Raw genomic sequence first — 23,125 nt, forward strand, 5'->3', positions numbered from 1 at the left:
TCAGACATTGCATTACCACGGAAAATGTACATCAAAACCATATTACAAAATCTTTTCATTCATGAATTATAAAAATTTAAGTCTGGATAGTGCATTTTTATGTCTGTTTTAAACAATGCGAGTGACGGTTAAAGGGTTAATGTGTTCTCTGAAGTTTGCCTGTCCTCTTTTTCACTGGGTAGGAGTTTCACACAATATTTTCTATAGTACAATTAACCCTTTATTCCTAATCAGTGAAAATTACGCATTGTATGATTCTATAAATTACTTCATATATGACTTTTTTAAACAATATGACTTTTAACACACATTATCACCATGACGGGAAGACATTAGGTAGTGGATAAATCACACACGCAGTGAACACGTGAATGAGAACTCCCTATTTGCCCTGGAGGACACGTGGGTTGACTCGGCATTCAAGGAATGCGTCTAATTGCTGTCACTTTGACTCGGCTTGTCTGTTCCGAAGCAGTTAAATATGCCAAAACCCATATACGTGACATAGCACATCATTTAATAACTGCTAACAACTGCTGTGAGACACGATTCATGATATACAATCATTTAAAGAATGAGGATTCACAATTAACTCTGGCAGTAAAGTGCGGCCTACTTGAATAAACTAACTTCATTGTTATATTATACTGTCTCCATAGCAACCATCCAACTTTGAGATCACAACATCGCTTTGTAAAAAATAAAATCAAAAGCAATTTAAATAAATAAATAAACAAGTTACAATATTAAAATACAAGCCATATGCATATCATGGAAGGTCTGTAGTGAAATGTGTGTTTATATTTTATCAGCTTGTCTTTGGGGAAAGTGAATAGGATTGTTATTGTCTTTGTTGCGCTCGTTTATTTTGCTTAATCCTTCTATCCGGCAGTGTCTGGAGAGCAGGCGACTATGAAGCGCTCGATGGGTGTGTGGAGGAGGGTGTTTGTTCTCTGCTGCCGGCCTTGGCGGGACAATAGCGAGCTTCTGAAGCGCAGAGTGGTGGGATGAAGAAGATGAGGAGTCAATGAGTGAAGAGGAGGCAGCGATATGTCAGCTCTTGACCCAGCCATGAGTGTAGGAGGCCTGCCTCAATTACACAGTATACAGCCCAGGACTGAAATATGGAATAAATGCCCTGTTAATTATTTCGAAACAAATGTCAGTTTCCTGTTTGGATGTTTTGTTGCTGCTTGACTTAGAGATTAAATATATTGCAAATGTTCTACTATCCCAAATTACACTGCAAAGGTATAGTAAGGTAACATTAAAGGAGAAGTCCACTTCCAGAACAACAATTCACAAATAATTTGCTCACCCTCTTGTTATCCAAGATGTTCATGTCTTTCTGTCAGTCTTTCTTTCAAATAAAAATCTGTATACTTTTTAAGCACAAAAGCTTGTGTTGCACAGGCTCTGGGATGCACGTTCACGTACTACTGAATCACGTAGTTGGCGGAACTACAGACTCAGTGTTTACAAAGCGAGCGCGCAAAGACTAAGAAAGTGCAAGTAAGTCAAACGCTGTTTATAAAAACAAAAAGGTACAACGATGTCGGATTCTGAAGTTGTAGGAGAAAATAACATGGAGTTTTTTAACATACTCTAACTTTTTGAGCCGGAGTACACAGACGATGAACTTAGACGTAATTTGTAGTAGTGATGAGAAGTTCGGATAATTTTACCGACTTGGCAAAATGAACTAATCTTTTTCGAGTCATCTCGTTCATTTTAGCAAAATCAGCATCATGTGACAGCCCCATAAGAGGAACGAACGACTCAAAAATCCAGAAGACTCGAAACAGGTGAACTGATTCCAGTACAGAACCTAATAGGATGTTGCACACGCGCGACTGAACAAATCACTCCCCGAGACGACTCGTTCTTCCCGAGTCACATTTAAGATTCGTTCAAAATGAAAGAATCATTCAAGAATGACCTGTGAACACCCATCACAGAGCCTGTGCTACACTAGCTTTTGTGCTTAAAAAGTATACAAATTTGTATTTTTTGAAAACAATGACCGATTGTTTCACTAGATAAGACCCTTCTTCCTCAGCTGGGATCGTTTAGAGCCCTTTGAACTGCATTTAAACTACACTTCGGGGGAACCAATGAAGTCCATTATATGTAGAAAAATCCTGAAATGTTTTCCTCAAAAACCATAATTTCTTTACAGCTGAAGACAGAAAGACATGAACATCTTGGATGACAAGGGGGTGAGTAAATTATTTGTATATTGTTGTTCTGGAAGTGGACTTCTCCTTTAAACCACTAAATCAATATTAGTACTTTTGTAAAATTAACCTTACTCAAATGACTTAATCATGTCATATCATATGTCATATCAGTGTTTAATAACAGCTGTTTAATCATGCATAGGGTGGGTGGGTAACAAGACGATCCAATCTTAAACTTATTCTCATCAGTTTTTATTAATTATTTTGTAGTCATTTTTATAAGATGTTCGCAGCCCTGATTGCAAAATACACGTTACACATTTTGAAACCTTGATTAGTCATTATTTAAAATGCTGTAAATCGTTAAACATTTCTTTGTCCTACATGGAACTGTTGTTAAAAAAAGCTGCATCTAATTGTTGAGCCAAATGTCAAAAATGTCCTATGGTCTCATGCATGGTTCAATAAGTTACAACTTTTATAACTTAAAAAAAAAGAAAACCACAAAAATGTTAATAAATACCTCTGGCATAATTGTACAAGTGTCTACTTTAGTAAAGGGCAATCATTTTTTTCATTCATATATTTCCGAAAGTGTAGGAACATTTTGTCTCTGAAAACCATGTCCTCTGGTGTGACACCATATCCTAATTGTAAATCGGCCAATTCCAGAAAAAAAAAAACATTTTATTAGTTTAAGGACCCTATTCATGGTCATGTTGCTGAAGCGCCCTGTCAAGCCCATGACGTGCACATGGTCATTTTTTTGTCTGAGAATTGTTCAAATATTTCACTGTTTTGTAACCACTACAAAAGTATGTTTTATTGTCCTTTGGTGTGACACCCCTAAATTAAGTTTTTAAATTAAAAAATGTATTTAAACTGCATAATCATGGAAAATTATGCAAATGTGTCTTTCAAACTGCTAATGATAGGTTAGCTCAGAATAGCAAGGTCATTAATTGACACAAAAGGCTGAAACATCCTATGGTGTGACAGAAAATGTCTGTACTGTACTGTCACACCACAGGACAAAAAATGCCACATCAGAGGACAAGTTCTCTTTAAGAAGCATTTTAAATAATTAAATCAGATTTGTTTAACTACTTTTCAATCTTTTTTGATAATTTTCAGTGTTCTTAAATGCAATAATTACATTAACTAAACTATTTTCTGATGTTTTTGCAGAAAACTTGTACTGTTATAAAGTGTCATGAAAATAAGTACAAAATGTGGTACTTTGTTTTTGAAACAGAAGGAACTGAGGGAAAGAAATTAGTGGAAGGAAGGGGATACAGAAATATAGACAGAAAATTAACAGGGATCCACCAAAAGAAAGGAGATCCTAAGAGAACGATGTCAAAAGTAAACAGAATCAAAATGATGCCTAAAAAGAGTAGCCATGTAGTTCATCATTCACATCTTAATAAATATAGTTTGAATATCAGTCATATTTAGCTGGGGCTTGAAGAGTTTCAATAACATACTGATTGACTACGAAAATGTTGTTGATGAAAATTATTTTGTTTTCTTTAAAAAAACATGTTGATATTGTTAATATCAAAATCAATAAAAAAAAAAAAAAAACATTATTTTTCCTTTGAAATTTTCAAAATTAAATAGAGATACTTTAATAACTACCATTTCTGTCCTTTAGTGTGATGTAATGTCCTATGGTGTGACTCACATAGAACAACCACAGATTTCTCAAAATATCTTAAAGAAAAAACTGTTGAGTATTGTAATAGGGGAGATATAAATACTCATCTTAAAATGGTATAATTTTCAGCAGTTTTTTTGATGACAGCAAAGTTTATCTTGAAATTGTCCAACAAGTCATGGGGAAAAATTACGTTATAATTTCATATTAAATAAATAATACTATATAAAGAAGTGTCTAACTAAGAAGACAAATCTCTCTCATGCTATTTGTATATTATTAAGAAATGTTTTTCACACCATAGGACAAATTATGGTACAGTTCAGTAAAAATTGACAAAGCTAGTGACCCTATATATTTTCTCAAAGATCAGACTTCACACTACATAAATATATACATTTATTCTTCAAAAATGCTCTTTTAAACAAAAAAAACCCAAACAAACAAACAAACAAAACAAAAAAAAAAAAGCTACTTGGGTCCAAAATCTAATTAAACCTATATTTCACATTATCTTACCCTGATTTGTATGTTGGAATGAATAAATCAACAAACCTATATTTCACATTGCTGTTGTTTTTTTTGTTGTTGTTGTTGTTGTTGTTGTTGTTTTTTGAGAAGCATTCCTTCTTTTTAAAGGGAACCCTGGGTATTAAAAATGATGTCTTACTGGGACATATAGTAGAAAATCCATTTTAAAAATTCACATCGTTTTACACATATTTTGGACTTTGGGGGGTGCCATTATTTCAGTGACGTGAAATGACTGCGTTGGTGAGCTACTGCCGCTAACTGTTGCTATTTTTACCACAACACAACTCGAAAGATAAAATACTGACAAGATGCCACGATGCTTTTGTTGTAATTTTCAGTCGCAGGGCAACAAGAGAAGCGATGTAAGTCTTCACTGCTTTCCTATCGATAAGAAGAGGAGAAAAGAATGGGAAGATGCCTGCAGACGAACAAAAATTCCTAAAGACCCTCGTCTTTGTTCTCTCCATTGTACTCCTGATGTCCTTGAGGCTTTAAGTAGACCACAGCTACTGAAAGAGCTTACAAATGCCAGAGACAAGAAACGCTGGATGCCATCCTGGCAGGATGTAAACATGCCAACACTTGTCATGACGCCACAACCACTGAAGAAGATTCTAAGGACAAATTTCAATCGATATCCGGGGCATTTAGACAAATCAATGGTATGGTTTGGTTTAAGCCTACTCTTACATCCTTTGCCACCCGTAAGCTCACTCTGAGTTGTGTATTTTGAATTGTGTTGCGGTAAAAAAAAAGCAGCAGGTAGCACCAATAGCTCACAGAGCGCAACCATTTCACATCATAATGGTGCCCACCATAGTCCAAAATATATGTATAAAATGATGTGGATTTTTAAAATAACGTAAATCTTTCATGGGTTTCCTACTACATATTTTAGTAAGAGACATCATTTATATTAAACCGTACATTTTATGATACCCAGGGTTCCCTTTAAGGAAAGAAAACAAAGGCTTATGTGTAATTATTAGCTTGAGCATTTTTTCTGGATGACACTTGCAGTTTAAATGTATCACTCACATGAAAAAAAACCTGTATAATCTACATGGAAAGAGCATTTTACTACAAAATATTTATTGTTTGTTTGTTAGTTTGTTTTAACTACCAAGGATCAGCACTATTTTTTATGTCATGTTCACAGGATGTCTAACATTTCCAGAGACCATATAAAGACCAGAATATCTCAGAAGAATAAATGCGGCAAGGAAAAGATAACGCCGTTGCTTAAAGAGTGATCCACATCTTTGCATTTTAGTTCGTTCATCCACAGAGGAGTTTCTTTCACAATCAATCACGATTCCAGAGCCTGACATCAGAGCTGAGAAAGAACTGCAGGAGATCTGATAGAGCATGAAAGATCTTCATCACGGACTGGTCTTTTTCTCAGAATCTTCCTTTCGTTGCCTCCAGCTCTCTGGGCACAGAGCCAGCACATGGAAGCCATAAACATGAAAACACCTTGGGCCTCTCCCTCTGCAGTACTCCTTGAATCAGAGGGCTTGTGCCTCCACGCCCCATTGACGTTACAAACCGCTCCAACCTCAGCCAGTGACTCCACCTCATGGCCCTACAGGAGTTACTGTATTTCACTACAATCAGTGACTTACTAGGGTAAGCCCCTAGAAAGAACTCCAAGCTCGAGAGTAAAGATGATTGGCAGCTTGTCAAATCTGCATGCTCGACTACATAGCGAAAAAAGGGCGCATTCAGGTTCGCATACCCTGAAGACTTTAATGTGCATCGCCCACATCATTCGGGAAAACCCGTCCAACCACTTCCATTAACCACAACCCTCATCGCAGTGAATATATAATATGCTCCTTGTGGGATAGCAGTTAAGTGGATGATAAGACTTTGAACAATAAAGCTTCTGTGTAGTGAATCTCCATCCATGTTTTAATGGACATGTACATGCAAGACTGTTTTTACACTTGTTTTGATTGATTTGTCCTATCCCGAGTTCACTACCACCCCCTCCGCTAGTCCCACTGGTCTCGTTTTACGTTGTACTTTTGGGTCCAAACCACGGTATTGCAAAAGATGCAAAGAATTTAAGCTGCTCTCTGTGGGATGTTTATTCAGAGACATTCTGCTGTGAGAAATGCATTACACTATAATGCAAAGTTGCAAATTAAAGATCATCAGTAGTAGTTAATTTTTTGAATCATGTACCAACTGTGCACATGCAACTTTTTAAGTGGACTTCTTAAGTTTGTTGGTGCATTTCCTGTAGCTCAAATAGAAAAGCATGGCGCTAGCTAGCAAAAGGGTTTGATTCCCAAGGGAATGCATCAGCTGATGTATCTACACCTTTTCTGCAAAGTCCTTTCGCATAAAAGCATTTACCAAATGCATAAACGTAACCAACAGAGCGGTAACAAAAAACACATTTGGGCCCGTACCAAATGTTCCAATGTGAAGCCTTTAGATAATCAAAAAAGTCAAGTCACATGGGAGTGTCAGTTTGGTTTAAGAATGCTTGCTAAAATAAATAGTGCGTGTTTTACCATCTTGGGTCCATTTCCCTGGAGACAGACTTTTGTAATGCCAGGAAGGGTAAAGAATTTAGGTTATCAAAGTTCAGTACTATATCATCGGCCTTAATGTGAAAGCAATCCTGGCTGGAAGTCTTCAACCCCAGCTGGTGCACTGCACACAGTTATGGCTCCAGCAAAATTGAAATACAAGGACACTTGACCTATGCTCTCTCCTACCACCTCTCCAACCATGAACCAGTCAGAAGGGTCAAGAGGCCTGGGTGGCTGTCGGGTCACATTCCAAGTCAACATCACTAAAACACTGGTCTTGTATGGACAGCCCCTGACAGTGCAATTGACATGTCTTTGAAGTCTATTAGCCCAGAACACTAAGAGTTCTTCTACATTGCCAATGGACATGAAAAGCATGTCAGATTCTGCATAAAGCATTTTGCTCTACACCTTCAGGTTATACCAGCTGTTTCTTTAAATGATTAGTTCACTACTAAATTAAAATTTCCTGAGAATTTACTCACTCCCATGCCATGCAAGATGTTCATGTCTTTCTTTCTTCAGTCGAAAATAACTTTTTTTTATTTTTTCAATGCAGCTTATTTTATTTTAGAAAATTACTGATTGTTTTACTGGATAAGACCCTTGTTCCTTGGCTGGGATTGTGTAGAGCCCCTTGAAGCTGCACTGAAACTGCAGTTTGGACATTCAACCTGTTGGTCCCCATTGAAATTCACTATATGGAGAAAAATACTGTAATGTTTTCCTCAATTAATACTTTTCGACTGAAAAAAAGGTATGAACATCTAAATTTTCAGGATTTTTTTCTTCTGTAGTGAAATAATCATTTGAGCGCTTGTTCCTTTAAATTTGTTACTAATGGACTTCAACTATCAGCATTTCATAAGCTGCATTTCCATTACAAATGTGTGCAAAACTTTTGCAATGTTTTATAAACGTTGATAAAAAAAATATATATATATAAAAGCGAAATTCTGGTATTTCCATTAACCAATGTTTTTTGTTTCTGTTGTGGTAAGTCATGGCGACAGATTTTGGTAGGTTTACGTATATAGCAGCCAATGCACTAGCCATTTTTATCATCAGTGAAGATGTAGGCGTAGCAAAGCAGTGCAGAGAGTCGCTTCTGAAACGTGCTGTGACTTAACTGGTATAAACACAAGCATTGAGTAAAGTGTCCATGATTAGCTTCGGTGGCGGTGTTGGAGCTATAACGCACCTCAGACCTGTGCAGTGTAAATAAGGGATTGTCCAAGCATTAATAGCAAGAAAAGCCCCTTAGTTTTTAGTACATTAAAGAATGATCATGTGACTTTTATGTACACCAGGTGACCATTTGGTTGTTGTTTCCATTGCAGTTAATATTACTTTTTCGATTTGCCTAAAAAATACCTCACGTAACTGTACAAAAATTTGTGATATATGGGAGTTGTTGTGAAATTGGTGTGTTTCCATTCTCATAAGCCAGCCCAGTCTCATAAAAATAACGTACCTCTGGGTACTTTTCTGCAACATCGTTTTTACGTACTTTACTGCATGTTTTGCTGCCGTTTCAAAGAGAAATGTTCACTGAGTGGCGCTAAAACACAGGGTCAATACGTGAACCCTTGCATGTTTTTATTATGTTGCTTTAGGTATGTTTTGTGGCGGTTCAGAGTTCAAATACTGTACAGGGATTGTCGCTATATCGTGCTGGAAATATGCACTACACCAAACCCAACCCTAAACCTACTCAACAGTGTTGACAAATGCAACGCTGATATAAAAACGCATTTGTTGACACAAGCGTCTCATTTGAATCTTCCTTGTGTGCAGATTTGAACTGTTTTGTCAAACCGTAATAACAAGAGATTCGTACCGGAGCACCTCTCCAGTACATCCCCATACTGCGTGAGCTACCGAATAAACCTACTGTCTATGAAAAGCCATAAATATGAAGCTGGATTTGTGATGCTAACATTCAAAAGCATCAGTTTTCAAATCTCACAGCATATTAAAATTTGAAGTCAAAACATAATATTCTTCAAGTAATTGTGTGAAAATTATGCTTTATTATATTTATATTATATTTTATTATGCTTTATTTAACTCTGTAAATCATACTTGTGTGAATAATAATACAAGTATCAGAGTTTTACTGTCTGTAGTGTTCATTTCTTTTGGAAACTGCAGTGATATGTACTTATTGGTACGTATTTCGCATCTTGTGAAAAAGTGCCCCCAGTTAAGTTTTTGCCATGAAACCAGGTAGCATTGGGTGTATTTTCAATTCACAATTTCAATTTGCACAATTTGAAGGGCAATGGAAAGTCCTGGAGAACAGCATCTCTATAGAGTGTCATGTTTTCAATAGCACCATACATATTTCCACCTACACCAAGTCTACACCAGACGTGACCATTGTCATGTCATGCCACGCCACAACGGCTTGAGGCTGTCTACATTGTATGTGTCAAATCAAAAGTCTTAGACGAATTTGTCCTGTTGTCAGAAGTAGCACAAGTGCATAGAGTACATTATACTGTAAATAGAAAGCTATCAGTTAACCCTAACCATGACCCTGCGACCTATTGTAGACAGTATGACTGATACCAATGCATACTCATTGATTGCATTGTGTCATGCTGCTTGCACCCAGTCTAAACAAGGTATTAGACTTATATGGTATTAGATTAGCTGTTTCCCAAGCTGGTATTCAGCTGGTACAACTGGTCTACCAGCCTGACCAACTAAAAAAGTGCACAAAACACTGAATTCATCAAACCAGTAGAAACAAGATTGGTGACCAGCAAGGACAAGCAAAATACTTTAGGGAGGTTGTAGTTTTAAATGTTAGCAGCTAGCTAGGGCTATTTAAAAAAAAAAACTGTACTGCAGTAAAATCAATCCCTAAAGAAAATTTCAACTTCTTGAAGAGGCAGATGAGTACTTGAACTTTGTTTTCACCAAAGTCAGAGAGCTAAAGGAAAGACACAGTGGTAAAAATGAGATGAGACCCCTCTGTTATGATATATGAGCGGACTGGCCCAGTTCAAAGCTGGGTGTGTTGGCTATCAAATTGCATTATATATGCTTTTAAGTTCAATACCCAGCAGGGACATGAATAAAACAATGGAACCACTGGATGAACTTTAATTTGAAGAGATGTACATTTCTGTGTGGGAATTTCCCATCAAAATTATTAAAGCCAGGTTTTTGTCCGCTGTGAGAAAACTCCTCGTGTCATACTCACTTAGCGCAATCGGCTGACTGCACTTCCTGTGAGCGTAATTCTTCTTTAAATTCAATTCAACTCAGGGCCTCTGAACTGTATTTGGAGCCCTTGTCGAAGCGGTTCCATCTGCTGGCCTTTATTCTTCTTCGTGGCTTTGTTTGTGGGAGTCGTACTAAAAAAAGAAACAGCATTTCTGTCATTCCTTTATTCTGTCTCTCATTTTCTGCATCTGCAATACAGCCGCCTCATATTTTCTTATGCAAATACCCAAGGCGCTTTGCATTTCTAGAGCAAAATGGATCGTGACTGAATGACTCAAGAAAAGATTTTGAAACAACTATTGAGGTAAGTAATTCCAACGATGACTAACAGGACTAGGGAAATGTCAAGATCTGAATGGCTGATACGGGCCAAGCAAATCACGGCAGTGAATCATCTCATGAACGGGGCCTAAACAAAGCTCCGCTTTCCTGTTACTCTCAGCGCTACGCAACGGATTCTGCAGCCTATAGACGTGACAAGAGAAAGGAGGGGCAGAGAGGGAGGGAAAGGGGAGGCACTAGGACCTGTTGGCTCCTGCAGTGGAGGTCAGGGGAGTAGCTGTGGGACTCCAACTTTCAGAACAATCAATTTCCCTTAAGAGAGAGTGGGAGCAGGGCTGGAGTGGATGGCACAGGACCTGGATACTCGCATTTTGTGACGCTGAACGGGACCGGGCACTGGGGATAAACCTGTGGAGAGTTGTGAGAGAGCTGGAATACGACCAACTTGGGCTTTTGACACTTCACGAGCTTGAGAGGAGAGCAGCTGTGAGGTAAGCAGCGCTGGGTGCTGATGTTTTGAATTATGAGTTTCGTGGAATGCTCGTGAACGCTCCTGCTACCTGTCAACGAGCAAAAGGGAAGCTTTTAATCTCAAATGAGCCCGTATCCAATGACAGGAAGACTCAAGGTGCTGTTGACAAGAAAGGCAATGCATGCACTGAAAAGAAATAACTTGACTGATATGTTAGATGGTATCTGGAGGGAAGAGAGCCAGCAGAAGTGGAGCTCACTTCATCAACTTCAAAAAGTTTTAACATAAACAAGTAAAGAGAAGAAAACCCCAAACTGTTTCTGAACGAATTCCAAACCAAATCGTGTGGTTTGGACAAGAATAACATGTGGTATTATGAAAAGCCAAGCGTTCTGGGTGTAAGATGACTTGGAGTTGAAGCATGACGAGATAAACTAGGAGGTCTGCTAGGTGCTGGGGACCACCAGACTTCGGAGAAGTATGCTTTTCCCTAAGACATCAAACCTTTTCTCCCTCATTCCCCCCTTCTCTTTCTCTTTCCATCTATCCGTCAAACCACTCATGTTACACAAACAGAGGGTCTCGCTATCGTTGCTTCATTCCTCTCCGAGACATGGAACATGTTACAGATTTTTATCATTTTCATCTGGTCAGGAGCTGTGGTTAGCATGTCAGCCGGCTTGCTGAAGTCCGAATATGCAAACGGGAGGGAGAAGGCAGAGGGATTTCATGAATGTTTGGCACAATGATGTAATAGATCAGCAAAGTTGGAATATACAAATAAGACGTGCTCTTTTAGCACGTAACAAACTGAATGCTGTCCAGAACAGGTTGGGCAATACGCTCAACATCTGTAAAACATAAAGTCCCTGCACAAAATAATAAAACGCTAGGTGTGATTATGTACCGCATAATGCAACTCTTGAAATTCCACCAGAGCTGCATACGTACGCTTGCCTTGGGTGTCTCGGGTTGACGGCCCTCGCTTTGGATAGAGCCCAACGTTTATTTGACACTGAGTGAGTGAAGCCTTTCAAATTCCCAGATGCTCTCTTGTCCTGAGGCAGATGGACAGTGCTATTTTCCTTCCATACAATGATGTCGGCTATTATTATTCATGAGCAGGGTCAGGTTTCCCATTGAGCCTGAATTAAAGGTTTCTCTCGGTAGATCTGTGCTCACGTAGCATAGCGTGCCGCTGTGGTAATGAGAGGTAATGAGGGCTTCTAATGAGGCAGGTGGGCCACTGCCAGCAACTCCCCTGGGTGTTTAAGTTACCTGGGCCGACGACTCGAGCCTATAGCTCAGTACGGCCAATGGCCGTGTATATATAAAACAACCCATTGACTACAAGGCTTGATAAGACCACACTGACCATCTGGCCAAATGAAATAGATGAGGTGGATCTAGTTTTACTCATCCAACATTCCATGTTCACGCACAAAATACTTCTGCAGACCAATAGCTGTGTTCAGCCTGGAAACCCAACACAAACACGTACTCTAGGGCCCTGTTTGACTCTCCCTGGCACCCGGCTGAAATTATCTGGAATATATAGTATCTTCTGGCGGATTTTAGAGTTTGGACAGCCCTGGGGCTTTTGTATGCACTGCCAAGACAGTTTTATGAGTATTTGAGCTTGCTTCGGAGCGCTTCTGTTTAGGATAAGCCATGTTTGTTTGTTCAGAGAAGGACGACCTTCGACAGAGAGCAAAATTTAATGCCCTCTATGGCCACACAAGAGCTCGAAAATTGTTCCCATGGTAATTCACGCAACATTTGAGCAAAGATTTGAAAGTGATAAATTAATAGAATGACTTTAAAATGAGGTACGATGCTGGAATCCGTCAACGTCAGTAAAGAAGTGCTAATAGATAACAAAAACGTGCTCGACATGCATGACTGTTGGTATAGATGATGTCTAACAGTATTAGTAATTAGTATTAGAGGTTTAAGCATAATTAGATCATTGCAATGCCAGAATTGTTTTATCTTTGGTAGACCAATGTTTTTTCTCAATGCGATAATGTTGAAATGTAAAAAAAAATCTTTGTATGAAGAAGAGGATTGTTTACATGTCCAGACAGATGCTTGAATGTATTCATGAATCTTGAAACCATTCGTAAAAAAAGCCTATAAACTCCCTCCAAAAATCTGTTTCTCATTTAAAACCCTGATGCGATTTTTGTCATAATGTTTATAGGATATTATTCCTCGGTTCCAAATACATCATAAAATTCTTTGTCAAGCTATAGATTTCATCCCAAGTGGTTGACAGTACTTGCACTTTTTTTACAATCATTACAATTTAAACACGCCACAGCTTTCTTTCTTGTAACTATCTAATTTTTTGTTTTCCAACTTACACTGGGGTTAACAAAGTTTGAGCGTAGTGAAAATACTTGTATATTTCTATATAAAAAATGATGGTAACACTTTAGTTTAGGGACCAATTATCACTATTAACAAGTTGTTTATTAGCATGCATATAACTAGCATATTGGCTGTTTATTAGTATTTACAAAGCACATATTAATGCTTTATTCTGCATGACCACATTTTACCTTACTAACTATTAATAAGTAGCATATTAGGAATTTATTGAGCACAAAAATTTCAGTGAAATAATACAATTTTGTGTGATACACAAAATTGATACACATGATACACATTTCAACGTATCATTGTGTTTAATAATATCACAATATTTTGAATGTTAAGAGGAAAGTTTAGTTTTTGTGGCAGTTTTTTTTTTTCCCCAGATATTTTGTCAAAATTTTTTGTCAACAAAGTTGAGGCAACATCACAGAATGTGACGTGCTAGTGTAAAATCTGAATTGTGACTGGTGTGTGATTTAAATCAAATTGTTTTACTGACTGATACATTAAAATGTAAAACAGCAGAAAGTTTGTAAACTGTAAATTTATAAAAAAGTTTGTAAATGCCTGTCACAGATCTGAATCTCCCCTTTCGTTCAGCTAACAAACAAGCGTGTTTCATCCAATCCCTGAGAGTTGAGGTTTTCGACTTATATACACACGTGACTAATGATTCATTTTGGGTCGACAATCGCCGCTAAAATAACAACTGGAAGAAGTTTGCTAAACAAATGTTATATGCCCTAATTTCAGCTCGACCGCAGAGCATGATGCCTTCAACTGTACCCCACCCACTGTATATCTGTTTTCATTTCATAGACAGATGACATGTTTTGCAGTGCTTGTCTCTACATGAGGTTGTCTCCAAAACATACACAGAACAGATACACACAATCTGCGAGCTTTGAACTTGCCGCAACCACTTTCCCCTTTTGGGCCCTGACTTTACTATACTACTTTGTCTTTTGCTACTGCAGGTGGGTAAGTGGACAAGTAATTTCATGTTTAAGATTACCATGATTCAGACAGCTGTGAGAATATTTACTTTTACCGTGTAGCTTAATGTATAGCTCGCTTTCAGTGTGTACATTGGTAGCTGTTGCATAACACGTCCATGGATGTTGTTTTTAACGACATGAAGATTTTAGGTTTAAACAGTATGTGAATGTACATAGAAATTGTTTTCTTTTTGACCATTTTTAATCGCTTTCACCACATCATCACTCATTTTTGAAGACAATATGATCAATATGAGGTCACAAAAACTCACTGCATAATGATAATTGTAAAACACATCGCAGACAATGTCAACCACCCACATTTAAAGCTTTCCTGTGCTTAACTCGAATTCAGATCAGTTCAGTATGCAAAAAATACGTATCTGTCATTGAGCGGAACACGATTACTACTTCCTATATGAACGCTCCCATCATGCTTTCTGTGAAACTGGATCTTGTGGATGATTCAATGCATTCAAATTAATGCAAAAGTGTACATAAGAATGGTTTTGGAAATCTGTTTCCATTAAATGGAAAATTGCAGACAGATGCCATTATAAAATTTTGACAATTGGAAACAAAGTTGCAAATTCACTAAACAGTAGTGCAGAAGTTTAACAACAGGGTTTTATGCATCTTTTGCTTCCTAAAGTTCAGTTATTGAATGTTTCTTCAAATTCTGAAACTTAAATCACAGAGATTGGATTAAATTAAAACCAATGGTTTAATATGTTACGCGATTACAGATTAAACCAATATATTTAATTGATATTTAATGAAATATACACTAATTTGCATACATTTCTAGTACAAATATCTAAACACTGGATGAAGTCAGTTTCAAAATTCTTGTTTTATTTTTTATTTTTATTTTTTGACATATTAGAGTCAGAAGTTTTTACAGAGGGAATTTTAGGTATCTCATATTTGTCGCTCCATAATTCAGAAAATACTTATAACAGACAGAAAACAATATATTTTCACAACTTTGGGGGGGGGAATAGAATGTTGCATACAATCAAGCAAATTATACATGAACAAATCCCTCTGTAAAAACCTTCAGAATATAGACAGAAATAAAAATGTAAAGTTTGGTGTGTGTAAGTGATACTGAAGTGGAGATTTATGGCTCAGTGTAGGAGAAAAAACTAATTTTGAGAAAACAGCCTTTAAAAATGTGTGATGTAACTGAAATCTATTGACACAAAGAGATAAAGTGCAATAAAAGAAACACTTAACGGTGTCTTTTGGATGTTTTCTTTCCAGTAGTCTGAAAAAATACTTTATGAAAAACCAAAAAAGCCCAAAATCTCTAACTTGACAGGCGCATTAAAAACAGTTCCCCTTAATGAAATAATAATAAAAATATCAAGTATGAAAACGTTTCAGTGTTTGTGAGAAAATGTTTTCTATTAATTTCTAAAAAGGTATGACTGACCCACAATTGCATTCAATCATTTTTGCCACAATGGACATTTTTTTCCCTTTTTTTTTTTTTTTAGTGTACAGGTTTACTTGTAGTGAAGAGCTTGAAATGAAATTTGAGGCATGATGTTGATGTTTTATATACATTTAAGAAAATCAAGGGAAAGAAACCTTTAAATAACTATTTTTATGGAGCATAATTTCCAAGAAAGCTGTAGTTTTGTGAAACTGTGCCAAAATACTAGTTAACTGTGTGTTTAAGAGACATAAAATGCCACATAATGTATGAATTTAGATTTAGCAAATTAAAGTAGTTGGTCTTTTTATAAAAAATAAAAACTGAAATGCTTTAAAATGTCATTTCCATATCAGGTGACAAATTTCATGACTTTCAGAAATAATATTGAAAATTATTTTCTATAATGTGTCACATTAAAAATGCTGGGTTAAAAACAAACAGCCTTCTGGGTAGTTTTATTTACCTTAACTATTGTTTAAAAACAACTATATTTCTTGCTTAAGAGAACACAAAATAGGTTGGAAATTAACATTTATTAAATGTGTTCAATAAATGAACATTTATTAATAAGTGGAATAAATAATTGCTGATGCCTCTAATAATAATGTGTCTGATTTTTTATTCACAACCTATGTTGTGATCATTTTAATCTAGCCGTATAGTAATTATTAAACAATAGCTAAGTAAATAAAACTACCCAGATCCAACCGCTAGGTCACAACAACAGTCACTGGCTTTGTCTGTATTTCACCCAGCGCTGCGTTGTATTTATCCCAGCATTTTTTAGAGTTTATGTATCTGCTGTTAGACATTAAATAAATTCAAGATTTTCTAAATGTTCAAAGGGTCATATATAAATGCATACAGCTCAAAAAAACACCTAACTGTGCTCTGCAAACTGCATTCATCTCGGTCACTGCGAGTGTGTTTTCTCTGTTAAGATTTGCGAGTGCTTTCGTCAGCATGTGCACTCAGCTGGTAGACTTCCTTCATAGCGTCTGTCATCGTGCTTATACAAGACCGTATGTGTGGCTTCTTGGTAGCTTCTCACAAAATGAATTCCACGCTGAATTTACAGCCTTGAGATCTATGGGATCTACTACAACCTCTCACATTTCCGCCGTGTGTGGCCTCAGAAGAATTATCATGCACCTTTTCAGAGCATGTCTGGCCAGCCGTGTCTGCGTGAACTTCTAGCCTGAGTCATTCTGTTGGCACTCGCAGCTGCTCCACATGAACACTCGTACGGCCATAAACACTCATTTGCAACAACCTGTAGACGCTGATGTGAAGCCTCCTTACCTGCTTTCACCTCCACGTAATTGGAAGAGATGTTTGATGTTAAATCCTGTGAACAGATGATGTAATGATGAGCTTTGGTTTTGTTAAGACCTGAATGAACAGCGTTAGTCACACTAACCAACGGCTCACTAGCTAGCTTTTCACTAGCTGGAACATCTCCTCATTCCAAAAAGCCTCATTTTTTTGTTCTCCTCTGAGATCATTCTTACAGCAGTTTTATTTATGCATTAGCTAATGTGAGATCATGCTTAGTCTCACAGAACAGGTCTCTGACTCATAATATATACAGTAATGTAGATCTATAGCTTAACTTTGCTTGCTCTGTTTAATTTTGACTTTCAAAAGCACCAACGATCCTAGATTACAGATTGAACATCAAATCTTGTTTGCTTATTTGATGCTACTGCGGATTTGACTCAATCTGGGATATTTTTCACCATTGGAAGCTCATGTCAGTGTTGTTGTCATACTGTACACTGTACTAAAATAATTTTCCAAAGTTGTCAGAACAGATTTTTGTAGTGTGTTTTAGAAGAAAATGCTATTTCAGTCTTTCTACTATTATTTCTTGCTTTCTAAGATTTCTTGCTTTCAGTGTGTTACTTTTTTTTTAATTATTTGTGAAATTTACTAGCAATTTCTGTTACTGAGTGAAAACTGTTACTAAAAATAAATTAAGCACCATTTTTTCACTATATATAAGGAATTTTCCTATCATATGTGAATATATATATTTAGCTTTCGGATTCATAAATGTTATATATATATATGTATATTATTTATGTATATATATATATATATATATAACATTTATGAATCCGAAAGCTAAATAAATAAGCTTTCCATTGATGTATGGTTTGCTAGGATAGGGCAATATTTGGCTGAGATACAAATATATTCTGAGGGTGCAAAAAATTCAAATATTGAGAGTTAAGTTCTTAGCAATCAAAAATTAAGTTCTGATATATTTAGGGTAGGAAATTTACAAAATTTGTTCATGGAACATAATCTTTACATAATATCCTAATCATTTTTGGCATAAAAGAAAAATAATTTTGACCCAAACAACTGGCTATTGCTACAAATATACCCGTGCTACTTATGACTGGTTTTGTGGTCCAGGGTCACATCTGAGCAATTCAAGTTCATATTTTTGTTGGTCTGCACAGAAAACAATGCACTTAATCGAATCAAAAACATATGGGCATTTCTAAACATCTAATCTAATTTCTAGTCTAAATATTTCTTAACCAAAAACACTGGGAAGCTAATCAATTACATGAAGCATTCAAACAAACCAATTTACTAACTCATGAATCAAATTTACCGAAGTGGAAGAAAGCGGAGAAGTGGAAAAGACAGTTTTGGATATGTTATTATGGACTCTATTTACTCAAATGCAAAGTTGCATATTCAATACAACAAAACAAAAAACAATGTAGCATTTTGCAACACTACACTGTGGGAAAAAGTACACACTCTAAAAAATACTGGGTTAAAAACAACCCAACTTGGGTATTTTGCAACCCAGCGCTGGGTAAATAGTGGACAGAACACATGCTGGGTTATTTGGACCCAGCTGGTTGGGTTAAATGTTTTTGCCAAACATTTATTTAAGTCAACTATTGTTTATTATATTGCTGGGTTAAAAATGGACTGGAACTTATAAAAAAACACACACAGAATTACTAGAGGCAACAGCAATATTGATGAACAAAAGATTAACATTTATTATTAAGCAAGAACACATAGACAAAACACAAGACAAATTGAATTTATTTGGGTGAATACAGCATAGTTTGCAATATTGCATACATTTAAAGTCATTTAACAAGCATTTTAGATATTAAAAATGTAACATTTAAAAGTAGAATTTTAATTTTACTGTATTAAACCGTGCTCCGTAATCGGCCTCGCATTTCACTCAAAGCTGAAAGATGCTGTGACTGACTCCAAAACCTGCCCATAAACAAACAGTATACTCTCGAAAACGCTGGGTTGTTTTAACCCAAATGCTGGGTTCAGCTCATTGGGTCATTTTATTGGGTTATTTTTAATATTTTTACCCAGGTGCTGGGTAGTTTTTCTATAACTCTGGGTCATTTAATGCTGGGTTATTTTTTCCTACCCAACCACTGGGTTGAGCCTGTCTCTTGTGAAACAACCCAGCTGAGTTATAGTAAGAGCGCAGGCTTTTCGAGTTCTTTACAGGTTTATACACATTTTATTTTATTTATATCTTTACTGTGCTGTAAACTGTATTATTTTATGCAGTGCAACATAAGGACGAGATGTCAGTTAGCTGTTTATAGTGTTTATATATGTTCTCTAATGTCAGTACTCTTCATTTATGGGCAGTTTTTGGAGTCAGTCATGGCATCTTTCAGCTACGAGTGAAACGCGAGGCCGCTGGCTGAAGTTCTGAATTACCCCGCTGAACAGCAGCCCTTCACCGGCTCAGATTTCTGCGACACACCAGCATGAGAATTAGCACTATTTCAGTAAAAAGTTAGTTCATCTTTTGATTATTGCTGTTGTCACTAGTAATTCTATGTGTGTTTTTATAAGTTACAGTCCATTTTAAACCAGCAATATAATAATTTTTAAACAATAGTTGACTTGATACCCAGCATGTTTGGTAAAAACATTTAACCCAACCAGCTGGGTCAAAGTAACCCTGCATGTGTTCTGTCTAATATTTACCCTGCATTTTTTAGAGTGCATTATCATAAATGTTGTATTTACCTGTGCCCTTCAGCCAGCAGGAAATAAACAGAAATTGAATAAAGTTATCAAACACTAAATACTAAATTAAAAATAGATTAATCCTTAAAGCTGCAAAAGTTATAGATTTCCTCTTTTTTTCTTTTTGTTCTTTGATTAATAGACATCATAGCATCTGGGTTGTTACGTTATTTGACTGCTATTACTTTAAGAGCTGCCACTGACAAGCTTGGAGATAGATAGATAGATAGATAGATGGTTTATTAATAAACCATAGATGGCTGATCGCTATATAAATGACTTTTTTTCAGTCAACATGAGAATGCAATTATCTTTGAAAACTCAATCCACCATCTTATCAAATTTGTGCGTGTGTATGAAGACTTGAATTAACCAAGAATGAATTAGCACATCTGTCGCACATCTTTATCTCATATTTGTCGAGGTACGTATGAACAGCTGGACCCAGACCTTGTGAACAAGAAGTGTGCTTCATTGTACTGATTGTTCTTTGTACATTGTTCTTAAAAGTGCATTTTTTTAAAAAAAGATGTATTTGCAGATAATTTAATATTACTGAAACTTAAAAAAAAGTTCAACAGTTTCTTAACACTTTTAAAAGTCCACTTTGTAATAATGTTTAAATAAAACTATATTTTGCTATATATTTTAAAACTATATATTTTAATACTAAGATAATATATTTTAAATGTACTAAACTGTAGTTGATTATTAAAAAGTGTAATTACAAATATATTTAATGACATAACATACAAGTTTTAATAGAAATGACATTAAAGTATATTTTAGTTGATCATAAATGCTTGTCAGTACATTCAGCAGTACATTTCGAATACTACATAAGTAATTGTACAATTACATATAACAATGTGCTATAAAGTAAACTAAACTATACTAAACTGAACTATAAAAATTTTTATTTAACTGCAAATAACATACTTTTTTTTTCTTTTAAGGCTTTTTTAAATGCCAGAGTGTACTTCTTTTTCACAAGAGAGATCATCATCCAGGGCCATATTTTTGGTCAAAAACATCCCATCTGTCTATCTGTTGACATTTAGAGGATGTGCAGCATTTTCACTATGAGTACCAAAGAGTTGTAAAGGTTCAAAACAAACTATTTGTAGTGTAGTAGTATGATACCATTCACTTTCGAGTAACTTAGAAGACTGTTTAAAACTCGTTTGTTTACTAAATCAAGGAGTCTTTCTGTCAGCCGTCTGGCTGAGGGGCTGTGCATGAATATTTCTTGGCTGTCAGTTATGGTAAATTATGTTAAGATGAGTGCAGACAGCCGAAGGTCAAGTTTAAAGCAACTGTTTTGAACAGGAACGGCCACAATGAAAGATGTTAAACCCATTGAGACTAAGTCGAGAGGAACGAGCACAGCTCTCCTCCCAACAGCGTAACGACAAGAATTCGTGCTTGGCAAGCCCGACTTGAGCTCAAGCCCCAGTGAACAATCAAATTCTCACTAACTGAGGGGAAATATAGCATAGCATTAACTAAAACATAGCCATGTGTCATGCAGAAATTGCTGAATGTCAAGGCTGTAAAACTCCAGTGTTATGGAAAAGATGTTAGTTGGACGTTCAAGGTTTTCCCACCAACAATCATTGCGGAATTGAAAAAATATTGGAACAATTATGAACAGTGGGGGGAAAAAAAGTGATTCCTGGTCAGTTTTATATCCCTTGAGGCCTGACTGGCAATGACAGTTTGGGAGAGCCATTAGGAGAACTTTAAACACCGTCACACTTCTGAAATTCGCAAGCCATTGAGATGTTATGGGCCACATGGGACACGAGAGATAAACAAATGTGTTCCCAAAGAACATGAGCCAGAAATCTCTAGAAGTGGTAGGCTGAATAATCAGGAAACCTGGAGGACTGGCAGCTCAACTCACAGTTGCCTCACATTTGCACATGGTTTTGCACCTGCACCTTATTCACTAACCACCTGAAATCCAGTTTAACCAGGCACTGTGCTGCGTCATTATCAATGCCAATTGCTAGTCTGCTGCATCCTAGACAGTGCAAATATATGACGTTATCAACAGGTGTAATTTATTTTGACTGAATTCCGTTAGGCCCTGTAGATCCATTAATGCCAAACTTTTGTTGTTTTGTGAGCTGTTTTCACTAAAGCAACTACTACTCGTGCTTGAAACTAAATATCATGGCTCATTTGAGATTAAAGCGCAGTACGTATGGAATGTCTCGTACCGTGTGATAAGATAGTTTAACAGTTAGCAATCAGCCACCATTTGAATACTCTTTTAAACCGTGCTGTATTAGCTCATCTTCTTTGCATAACTGCACTCGATGTGATATTCATTGAGTTGTCAATGAAAAAAGATTCCTATTTCCTCATGCCACCGTACAATCTCAACCTCACTCAGACTTCAATTAGCAACATAACAGCCTCTTAACGAGACATGCCAGAATCTCTTGAAACAAATTGATAAAACATTCGCCTTGGGCTTCAAATGTCAGTCATTATGAGTTTAATTCAGCCGCTACTGTTCACCCTTTGCTAATTACAGCTTTCTTTCAGAGCTTTGGTGAATAGGGATAGTCAGGTTTGTTAATTTAGAGGACTTGCTGCTCTACAAGGCAGTCCAATTTTCTTTCCTTAAAAGGAAAAGATCTTTTTATGCGTCCTAGCTAACAATGCTAAATCTTTAGCTTAAGCACCAGCGGCTACATTTCCTCTTGAAATGAGATCTGTGGTAGACAGTGTGGGAAAAGGTTTATTTTGAAAACCATGTAATTGAATTTGCCTGATAGGAGCAGTTTGCCTACAATTTGGCAAATGTTTAAAGAAGTTATTTTTTTTATACACTAGCTAACAATGTTAAAGAATAATTCACCACATTTCCACTTAATTGTTCTTCAGAGCACTGGAATAGCTGCAATAAAAGTATCCTGTATTTAGTATATACCCAAAAAAAAAAAGAAAAAAAAATTGGCCCGCTCCAGACTTGCTGTGTTAAGATTGGGTGTGTTTCCCATACAACAACATATATCGCACAGTTCACAGCTCGACGTGTCACTGGAGAAATTAACTAGCTAGTTACAACTGTTTTCCGAAATCATAGTAACATGATCACACATCTGTTATAAGTTTATTTAAAGTTAAAAACTGATCATTTAAAAGGTGCATTAGTAGTGATGCACCTTTATGCATGTATCATACAGATTGCAAAATCTGAGAATATTTATTTTCCATTTGAAGTGGTTCATTTGAAAGTAGACGTTTCTCTTTCTATAGATATATTTTCATGTCTGCAAGGCAAGTATACACTGAGTTTCCAAGTTTCATGCTCAAATTCAGAGACCAAGAT

At 36.4% G+C, this 23,125-nt stretch overlaps 1 protein-coding gene across 2 annotated transcripts in view; it reads left to right on the forward strand.

Moving 5' to 3' along the window:
• Positions 1 to 10,732: 10,732 nt before the first annotated feature.
• Positions 10,733 to 23,125, forward strand: part of ngfa (nerve growth factor a (beta polypeptide)) — a 36,148-nt gene continuing 23,755 nt past the window's right edge. For both annotated transcript variants that reach the window (XM_051096488.1, XM_051096487.1), the window contains exon 1: positions 10,733 to 10,930. The gene's annotated coding sequence lies outside the window, so the exon portion shown is untranslated. The remainder of the gene's footprint in view (positions 10,931 to 23,125) is intronic.

Source organism: Labeo rohita, chromosome 23 (genome assembly GCF_022985175.1).
Source record: "Labeo rohita strain BAU-BD-2019 chromosome 23, IGBB_LRoh.1.0, whole genome shotgun sequence".
Taxonomy (NCBI): Eukaryota; Metazoa; Chordata; class Actinopteri; order Cypriniformes; family Cyprinidae; genus Labeo; species Labeo rohita.